Consider the following 9,441-nt stretch of genomic DNA (forward strand, 5'->3'; position numbering starts at 1 on the left):
TATTTCTTTTTTTTTTTTTTAGGTTTATGATTAATAAAAAGAAATCAACATAGAATTATGTTTGCAATATGCAATCACCTATATTTAGCTGAAGAGAGATGTTTATGACAGAAACCCTTCAGTTTCCTCCTTTGTTATCTTTGGTTTGCATCAGATGAAAAGCTCCCCAGTAGCAAGGTGGCAGTTACAATCTATGGAGTCTAGAATGAAAATGAAATTAAGTTATTTTAGAAGACACCTCATTTAATAGATTCTCCTATTCCCTTATTCCTCTCTCTCTTCTTTTCTCTCTCACCCAGAACAATTCTTAAAATCTTGAATAAGAACAGAACTTTACGATAGTCTTCCCAGGAGTTTTAACAAAGCTATGTATAGAAGCAGTCTGGATGAACATTTTTAAATCTGTAAATTCTAAAAGTGGATGTGGCTTCTCCTGTCCTAATCACGTAAGCAGACTGCAACAACATTACTGCTCAAACCAACGAAGTCTTTTAAAATGTGTTGCCCATTTCCTTTTTCAATCTGCCGAATAGCTGCAGTTATTTTTAAACCTCTTTAGTTCTCTATGCACACACAGTATCATGCCTATCTCTTCGTGCAGGTGTGTGTTTTGTTGTGGTTTGTTTACAATTGGCAGGACTGGATTGTAAAAGCCCTGTATTATGAATAAACCAATGCCTGAAATGAAGTGGAACCTTGATTTATTTGGGTAGGACTGTTTTCCAGTACTGTAAATCATATTTTGGTGTTCATTTACCTTTGCATTCTTTTTGAGCCACTGGCACTGAGGCTGACGAATGGGAATCAAATGAAGTGTGCTAAGTGCTTTTGCTGGAGGGTTTCAGCTCCCCACTTGCCGGGGTGTGATTTATCTCTGCAATACATCATGCAACTTATTTTCCTTTACTTATTTTATTTAATGTTGTCACAAATAATATCAATTGGCCATTGCCTATGAACCCTAAACAGTAGTAAATTAATGAAATAAGCTGCATGTACAGAACTCATCTGTCCGCAATTTGATTAGAGCCACTTTGGTTGTACCAAGCCATTTACTGTAGATGAGCTTCATTTATTAAACAAGCAGCTTCATGAGTTCTTGGTAAATTGTTATGCATAGTATTTGCAGTGATTTTAATGAAACACTTAAAGTTGACTCTTTTATATCTCAATCACTAAGAGTATTTTATGCCTGTGAAATAGGCATTTTGAGTCATCTTGTGACTTTCATCTGACTAACTCCACCTGAAGTAGTTGTCTATGTATGGAAGGAGTTGTCCTTTATTTTTGTTTCTAGGGAAGACAGTAGGGGCAAGGGAAGAGCAGAGGGGCTTACTTCATGTAAGGGCTTCTTGTCACCTGAACTATGGTTGAAGTTCCCTCACAGCACAGAGCCGCTGGTCATAGCTCTACCCAGGCATTTCTGTGCCCATATCTTCCTGCTGCACTTGCATATCAAGAAGCATTTCAGACCACAGGAATGTAGGATTCCAAGGCACCAATTTACCTTGGAATTTGAAAAGGTAGGTTTCACAAAGCAAATGGCTTTTTAGAAAACGATCAGAATCATTCAGGTAGATAACGCTGGTGTTTCTTTGTGGCTTTAACAAAACTGGGGAGGGCAAACATGTTCCAGAAAAGCACTGCAAGGCAGGTAAAAGCTGTGAATCAGAAATAGGGAAAGCATAAGTGACTCTGATATGAAACAAGGTGGCAGCTTCTGGGCACTGGGGAAACTGCCACAAACACAGGAGAAGGGGTGAGGGACACAATGCAGGGAACATGTATCCAGAGGCTGCAGTGAGATGTGCTGATCGTATAATTTCATGAAGGGCAGAGGAACAAACCTGGGGGACAAAGAAATCATGGTGGATGAGATAAGAACATTCCAGAGAAGTATCTGTGTGAGAGTAAAGAAGAATAAAAATTGGAAACATTTGGAAGAGCTTGTCTTTTTCCAGAGTTTAAATGAAGGTGGGTGGTGGTGATGTAACGCAGAATCGTCCTATACGTCTTTGCTAAGAACATATGTCCTCCTCATGAATCCACTGCAGTCAATACCAATAAAAAAAAGTGTGAGGCAATCATAGAAATGCTTAGTGTTAAAGTTAAAAGCATATTCAATATTCCTGTTTTACTAAAGAATTTTATGCATGCCAGTACTTCAAACCCTCACATGTTTTCAAAGAAATTTAGAGCCCCAAAATGCTAGAGCTTACAAACTGGAAAAGAGGAAATTTAGATATCCCAGTCCCACAGATTTTGTTAATGATGTTTCCTGAGAGTTACTTGATAATTTTTTCAGTGTATAGTTAAAGTAGAAATCTAATTCGTTAGTACAAGTTCTTTATTTTAAATGAAAATTAACAAGTCCATTGAGAAATTCTCCTAATTAGAGAGAATATGAAAGGAAGGAAGGAAAGGGAAAGAGGGAAGGAAGGAAGGAAGGAAGGAAGGAAGGAAGGAAGGGAAGGAGGGAGGGAGGGAGGGAGGGAGGGAGGGAGATAGGTGTCCAAACCAGAATGACTTCCTCTTGAATAGGGGCTGGGTAAAATAAGGCTGAGACCTACTGGGCTGCATTCCCAGGAGGTCAGGCATACTTAATCACAGGATGAGATAGGAAGTCAGCACAAGATACAGGTTACAAAGACCCTGTTGATAAAACAGGATGTGGTAAAGAAGTTGGCCAAATCCCACCAAAACCCAAAACCAAGATGGCCTCGAAAGTGATCTCTGGTCATCATCACCGCTCATTTTATGCTAATAATGCATTAGCATGCAAAAAGACACTCCCACCATACCATGACAGTTTACATGCCAACAACCGGAAGTTACCCTGTATGGTCTAAAAGCAGGAGGAACCCTCAGTTTTGGAATTTGCCTCTTTCCCAGAAAATTCATGAATAATCCACCCCTTGTTTAGCATATAATCAAGAAATAACTCTAAGTATACTCAGTCAATCAGCCCATACTGCTGCTCTGCCTATGGAGTAGCCATTTTTTTGTTTCTTTACTTCTCTAATAAACTTGCTTTCACTCTACTCTGGACCTGCCTCAAATTCTTTCTTGTGGAAGAAGGAAGGAAGGGGGGAAAGAAAGCAGTGAGGGAGGGAGGAAGGAAGGAAGGAAGGAAGGAAGGAAGGAAGGAAGGAAGGAAGGAAGGAGAAAAAAAAGACTTGCAGTTCTTGTATGTATACATCATTATTATTATTGGTTTTTTTGTGCTCATTATATAACATATAAATATCATGGAACATTTACTTTGAGATAAAAGGAGCTAGAAAATATTAAATAAAATACATCCCACTCAACAAGTCCAAAGGTGAGTTTCATGACAAAAATGACATCTTGGTGAAAAGTGTTTTGGAAACAACTGCTACCCTAAATATTTCTTTCATATTCACAGTTGCACACTAATAAGAGATTCTGAGGAGTCCTGCAGTAAAGAAAGTGTCTGGGTTTGTTTTAACTTGCATTTCAAAAATATGTTTGACTAGGGTAATTTTTTTTTTTCATATAACAACTATTAACAGACTATGTACTAGTGTTTCAATGAACATATCTTGGGAAATGCTGCTCTCAACGCTTCTGCATAACTTACTCACAAATTCTCACTCTTTTAGAGATTATACTTAGGAAAATGTGTCCATGGGTAGAACTACCCATAAGAAAAGTAAGGTTTATGAAGGGAATTCTAAGCTCTGGAGTCTTCAGACATGACCAATGAGGGAATAAAATCTCATTCTGGGAGTTCCCAAACTCCAGATGTTTTATTTTATTTGTAACCGAACTTGAAATTGAAAACTCAATCTTTAAAATGCAGTACTATCATATATATATATATATAAAAAAAACCTATAGATAGGATACTCATATTTAGCAATGCTCTTTTCTCATTTTGAAGTTGTAAACATGACTAAAAGCCAAAAATACCAATTCCGACTCAACAACTTCCTTTGTTACTTGAATTCCACATCTTCTCTACCAATCAAATTGCTGAAATCTCGCTCTAAAATTAGCAATTTTGTTCTGATTATTTCTCAGCTTCATTTCCCTTGATCTCTTGGGGGCATTTGATAGTGTCGATCTTGTTGAACGTGTTCTCGCCCAGGGTCTCTGTATCACACCGTCCCAATTCTTCTTCCACCTCTCTAATTACTCTTGGTCACTGCTTCCTGATCCAGTAATTTCACTGTTCCTATCATGCCACAAAGCCCAGGTTCTAATCAGATGTTTGTTTCCTTTCCTATCCTTTCTTCTAGAGTCCACTGCTCATCTCTGTTATTCAGGGGTCATCTCTAAAAATATGCTGGCCCAATGTGTGACTCTCTAGCTCAAGAGCCATCCTTGTATTTCCAAGCATATCAGAATATTTTCTCTCAAATAACCTTCTGACAGATCCAATTTACGAAGTTAACACTAAACTTGCCATCTATTCTAAAACAGTCTAATTTTTAACACTAAATTTGCCATCTATTCTAAAACAGTCTAATTTTTAATCATGACCTTATTGCTCTATGTAGCAACACCTTTTTTTCACTTAAAATGTAAGTTTAAGTTGCAGCTTACATTTTAATGTAAGTTAAGGAAAACTCAAAATGTAAGTTTTCTAGTGCTTTTAGTGTATTAATTCCTTACTATATGCCATTACTGTGCTAAGCACTACAGATACAAAGTGACTTGACCTTCAAGAACCTCATGATTTAATCTGAGAAATAAGAATATAAACACGAAATCAAAATAAGTTTAATGTTATAAGTACAAGATGTATAAGTTGTTATGGGAAGAGAAAAGTCAGAGCTCAGAGAACCACAGAAGTGGTACAATGTTAGAAAAGGTTTCATAAGAGAGGCAGCATTTATTTGAGCTGTGTCTGAAAATTGAGTTGAAGGTCATATGAGGCATAATAGAAAGAGAAATGCTATTCTAGGCTCTAAATATATATATATATANTGGAAACCAAGAGATAACTATACTATGTTTGCTAACAGCTGTGTCTAGTGCTTTGGTAATCCTGGGCCTCCAAGGCCCTGCTCAGCCCTTCCTCATGCTATCTGCTAGCCATTTTATATGTGTTTCTAAACTTACAGTGATCAATCTTAATTATCTCGGGGCAAATGAGGCAAATATAAATTACTATGACAATTTTTTAAGACAGAGTCGCACTCTGTTATCCAGGCTGGAGTGCAGTGGCGCGATCTTGGCTCACTGCAAGATCTGCCTCCTGGGTTCAGGCGATTCTCCTGCCTCAGCCTCCCGAGTATCTGGGACTACAGGGGCCTGCCACCTCGCCCTGCTAATGCTTTTGTATTTTTAGTAGAGACGGGGTTTCACCGTGTTAGCCAGGATGGTCTCGATATCCTGACCTCGTGATCCACCCGCCTCAGTCTCCCAAAGTGCTGGGATTACAGGCGTGAGCCACCGCGTCTGGCTTATTTATGTTATTTAAAGGGACAGCCAGAACTTTGGTGTGTCTGTGTGGGGGATATAAAACTCATTTAGATTTGGAGGAGCTATCAGGAGATGAGGCAGGGAAAATGTTGAACCTAGGTTACTACTGACCTTGAATGACTTGCTGAGGAGTTTGGATTTAACTCCCTGAAAACTAGGGGAGATGAGCAGAATTTAAGCAGAAAAGTGCATAATCATGTCTCTGTTATAGAATGATCATGCTGAGAGTAACGAAGATGGAAAAGAGCAAATGTGATAGAGGACATAAAAATAGTCTGCTATCTAGTTTTCCTGATTCCAAGTTCTTTACTTAATTCTAATACTCCTCCGTGACTTTGTGACACTTGATCGTGTGTGTGGGTGCACAATACACACACTAAACCCAAAATGATTTCAGTAACTATAGTTTTTTTGTTACAACAAAATAAAAGTCTTTTGCCTTACTTTCAGTGTCCCCCAGATTTACTGAAGAATACGTTTTTTCACATATGCAACGGTATCCTTTCCCAAAGGCCCATCCTTTTTGGTTTTTGTTGACATCCCCCAACTTCTGATCATATGGGCATACCATAGTCATTCCAACTGAACTCTGCATTCTTCTTTGCCTTCATCCTCTCCGATGGTCTGTTCCTTTCCTCTTCATTTATATAGATCAGGTCTATTTTTCATTCCCAAGTACAAATCTGTTCCTCTCCCATGGAGCCTTCTCTTATTAGCTTGTCCCGTTCTCACTGATATATATCTATATAGATCTATCTATCTATCTGTCTATCTATCTATCTATCTATCTATTTTTCCCCAAAAAACTCTTTAATGTGTGCTGGATCCTGCAATTCATGCATTATCTTTTTCCATTTTTTACTTTTACATTTTAGACTAATTTCAAATGATTTGTTTCTTGAAGCCTAGAACTATGTGCTCATTACACCCCTGGGTATCTCACCTGTTTTGAAAATAATCAACATCCTAAAATCAATCTATGAGACTTCTTTTAGATTTCTTTTTTTATGTTGGTCTCAATGCAAGAATCTACAACAAGAAAAAAAGTATCTAAATTTGTTGAGTATAGGCCAGGCACAGTGGCTCATGCCTGTAATCCAAGCACTTTGGGAGGCTGAGGCAGGTAGATAGATCACTTGAGTTCAGGAGTTAGAGACCAGCCTGGACAACATGATGAAAGCTTGTTTCTACAAAAAATTTTAAAAGTTAACCAGTTGTGGTGGCATGTGCCTGTAGTCCCAGCTCCTTAGGAGGCTGAGGTGAGATGATTGCTTGAGCCCAGGAGAGAGGGGGTACAGTGAGCTAAGATCATGCCCCTGAGCTCCAGCCAGTGCAACAGAGCCAGATCCTGTCTCAAAAATAAATAAATAAATAAATAAATAAATAAATAAATAAATAATACTGAGCATTTACATGAAAAGCACTGTGTTACATGAATCTATGTGTAAGCCTTATCATAGCACTATGTGGTATTATTGTGATTATTATTAATATCATCATCATCACTGCCATATCAATATAAGGAAAGTGAGTTAGAAGTACATTAAATAGGCCAGGTGTGGTGGCTCACACCTGTAATCTTGGCACTTTGGGAGGCTGAGGCAGGCTGATCACCTGAGGTCAGGAGTTTGAAACCAGCCTGATCAACATGGAGAAACCCTGTCTCTACTAAAAATACAAAAATTAGCCAGATATGGGGGTGCATGCCTGTAATTCCAGCTACTCAAGAGGCTGAGGCAGGAGAATTGCTGGAAAGCAGGAGGCAGAGGTTGCGGTGAGCCGAGACTGCACCATTGCACTCCAGCCTGGGCAACAAGAGTGCACCCCAGGTTCCCCCTCAAAAAAAAAAAAAAAAAAAAAATTAAATAATTGCTCATGGTCATTCATTCATCCAATCAACACATTTTTGTTGAGTTTTTATAGTGCCCCAGGCATGGTTCTAAGTAGGAGTGCAAAAGTAATTGTGGTTTTTGCATTCTTGAAATTTGGTGTTTGATATTGGAATACATTCTTAAATAAATGTGGTTTTGTTAAACATCATTTTAATGGGCATTTCTCATTTTATTTTTTTTGCTCATCACTTATTACTTGCTGTTTATTTTATGTTTATTTTAGATGATGGAAACGATGTTAGACAGAAAGAAAACTCGAGTGATTTTCTTATTTGAGTTCAAAATGGGTCGTAAAACAGTGTAGACAACTCTCAAAATCAACAACACATTTGGTCCAAGAACTGCTAACGAATGTACAGTGCAGTGGTGGTTCAAGAAGTTTTGCAAAGGAGAGGAGAGCCTTGAAGATGAGGAACATAGTAGCTGGTTATTGGAAGTTGACAATGACCAACTGAGAGCAACCATGGAAGCTGATCCTCTTACAACTGTGTGAGAAGTTGTCAAGGAACTCAGCATTGACCATTCTAGCATTTGAAGTATACGGGGAAGGTGAAAAAGCTGGATAAGTGGATGCCTCATGAGCTGAGTGAAAATTAAAAAAAAAAAAAATTGTCATTTTGAAGTGTCATCTTCTCTTATTCTACACAACAACAAATCATTTCTTGATCAGATTGTGACTTCCAATGTAACATGGATTTTATATGACAACCGGTGATGACCAGCTCAGTGGCTAGACCAAGAAGCTCCAAAGCACTTCCCAAAGCCAAATTTGGACCAAAAAAATGTCATGTTCACTGTTTGGTGGTCTGCTGATGGTCTGATCCACTATTGCTTTCTGAATCCCGGCAAAACCATTACATCTGATAAGTATGCTCAGCAGTTCAAAGAGATGCACCGAAAACTTCAACCCTTGCAGTCATCTTTGGTCAACAGAAAGGGCCCAATTCTCCATGACAATGCATGACTGCACATCACACAACTAAAGCTTCAGAAGTTGAACAAACTGGGCTACAAAGTTTTGCCTCATCCACCATATTCACCTGACCTCTCGCCGACTACCACTTCTTTAAGCATTTCAACAACTTTTTGTAAGGAAAACACTTCCACAACCAGTAGAATGCAGAAAGTGCTTTCCAAGAGTTCATTGAATCCTGAAGCACGAATTTTATGCTACAGGAATAAACAAACTTATTTTCATTGGTAAAAATGTATTGATTGTAATGTTTCCTATTTTGATTAATAAAGATGTGTTTGAGCCTAGTTATAATGATTTAAAATTCATGATCCAAAACCGCGATTACTTTTGCACCAGCCAAATATGAGGGAGTAATAGTTGCACAGAGCAGTTCTTTCCTGGAAGTCAGGCATTTTGCCTAGGGGGAAGGATCATTAAAAATTTAAACATTTTAATAAAGCAATTTGAACAAATGATTTTGTAACAATATCTGATAGGGTGATACATGCTGTTGAAACAGGAAAGGTTCCCTTGCCCCCCTCACAGGACTGATGATGGGGGTGTGGCTCGCTTCTTCAGTGCCCCACTTCTCAAACCTCTAGGGGAGCATACAGACCAGCAAGCTGTGGGGCTCTGACCCCACAGCAGTGTCTAGAGGTGAGTGTCTACAGCTGAAGCCCCAGTGGGTGTGTGTTACAAGGTACTCTTTTAGTTTGCTGTCTATAGGTGGCTTGTGTTAACCAGCTGGATTAGACCCTCTACCTTATCCCAAGAACAGAGGGCTTTCTGTATCCTGGGTTCTTGCGTTGATGTACCGGAAGAATTGGATCACATGTGGGCTTGGAGAATGAATGTAAAGTTTTATTGAGTGGAAGTAACTCTCAGCCGATGGGGGAGCCAGAAGGGAGATGGTTTTCTTCTGGAGTTGGGCTGCTCAGTGACCCCTGGCTCTCTCCTAAGACTGCCCTGGCCAAACTCCGCCTCATCCTGCTAGATGACTGCCTGGCCTCCTGCCGGCATCAGTCAATGTGCTCTTCCATTGGTGTGCTCCCCTCGACATCCTCTCAATGTCCAGCCACTTGTCTTTCCGTTGATGTGTTTCTCTGCCTTTCCAGAAGCTTCTGTCTCTGCCTTGCTAGGGTC

The 9,441-nt window shown here is 39.2% G+C and overlaps 1 long non-coding RNA gene across 1 annotated transcript in view; it reads left to right on the plus strand.

The window, feature by feature from the left end:
* LOC108535592 (uncharacterized) overlaps positions 1-8,771 on the plus strand; it is a 13,788-nt gene extending 5,017 nt beyond the window's left edge. Inside the window, exons 2-3 of the long non-coding RNA XR_001887281.1 lie at positions 1,298-1,523; positions 7,567-8,771. This is a non-coding gene — a long non-coding RNA (uncharacterized LOC108535592). The remainder of the gene's footprint in view (positions 1-1,297; positions 1,524-7,566) is intronic.
* Positions 8,772-9,441: the final 670 nt, after the last annotated feature.

This window comes from Rhinopithecus bieti, unplaced genomic scaffold (assembly GCF_001698545.2).
Source record: "Rhinopithecus bieti isolate Rb0 unplaced genomic scaffold, ASM169854v2 scaffold_13184, whole genome shotgun sequence".
In the NCBI taxonomy this organism is placed as follows: domain Eukaryota; kingdom Metazoa; phylum Chordata; class Mammalia; order Primates; family Cercopithecidae; genus Rhinopithecus; species Rhinopithecus bieti.